The sequence below is a fragment of the Saprolegnia parasitica genome, assembly GCF_000151545.1.
Source record: "Saprolegnia parasitica CBS 223.65 unplaced genomic scaffold supercont2.25, whole genome shotgun sequence".
NCBI classification, from domain to species: Eukaryota; Oomycota; class Saprolegniomycetes; order Saprolegniales; family Saprolegniaceae; genus Saprolegnia; species Saprolegnia parasitica.
Window position 1 is genome coordinate 418,957 of NW_012156419.1, and position 829 is coordinate 419,785.

The window sequence follows — 829 nt, forward strand, 5'->3', positions numbered from 1 at the left end:
AAAAGCCGAACAAGACCACTCGAAATGGCGCAATCTCACCTCCAAACTGTCCTCTATCGATATGCCAAGTTTCAGCAGATTTTTTTTCGGACCCGATGTCGGCCGCTTTGCTCTCTCGGCGCGGTGGGCGTGGTCAAGGCGCTTTTCCAAAAAATCGGTAAAATGCAAAATAAATGGAGCTCGAGTTTGGAAACGACTTTCCCAATAAATATAGTCATGTGGTAGAATGCTGTGACTATTTTGCGTGGCTCTTTGGTCAGGATTGTGGTAAAAAGTGTAAATATTGATTTGTGGGCGATAAAAGAAGGCTTTTAGACAGTGAATGGCGCGATATGCACGTGAATGTGTAGGCACACATGAGGAGCAATGTGGTGTGTATTGATGAGACACATTGATGATGAAGTTGTAGTGTTGTGTGTGTGAGTGGGTGTAGTTGGTACATAGTCAGTGAAGCCCGTCTAGCTCAGTCGGTAGAGCGCAAGGCTCTTAACCTTGTGGTCGTGGGTTCGAGCCCCCACGGTGGGCGATCATTACTTTTTTCCTTTCCATTATGTTCACCTTATCACTCCCAATGCCAAGCTCCATCTTTTCACTTCTTATTACACCATTCTTTTAGTCCTCCTTTTTCTCATTTTTGTTCGGCCATATCTTCACCAAAAAGCCGAACAAGACCACTCGAAATGGCGCATTCTCACCTCCAAACTGTCCTCTATCGATATGCCAAGTTTCAGCAGATTTTTTTTTCGGACCGATGTCGGCCGCTTTGCTCTCTCGGCGCGGTGGGCGTGGTCAAGGCGCTTTTTCCAATAAAATAGTAAAATCCTCATTT

General features: G+C 45.5%; 1 non-coding gene across 1 annotated transcript; it reads left to right on the forward strand.

Annotated features, from left to right (window-relative positions):
• The first annotated feature begins 452 nt into the window (after positions 1-452).
• SPRG_30100 lies at positions 453-526 on the forward strand. Its single transcript has one exon. It is a non-coding gene; the product is annotated as a tRNA-Lys (tRNA).
• Positions 527-829: the final 303 nt, after the last annotated feature.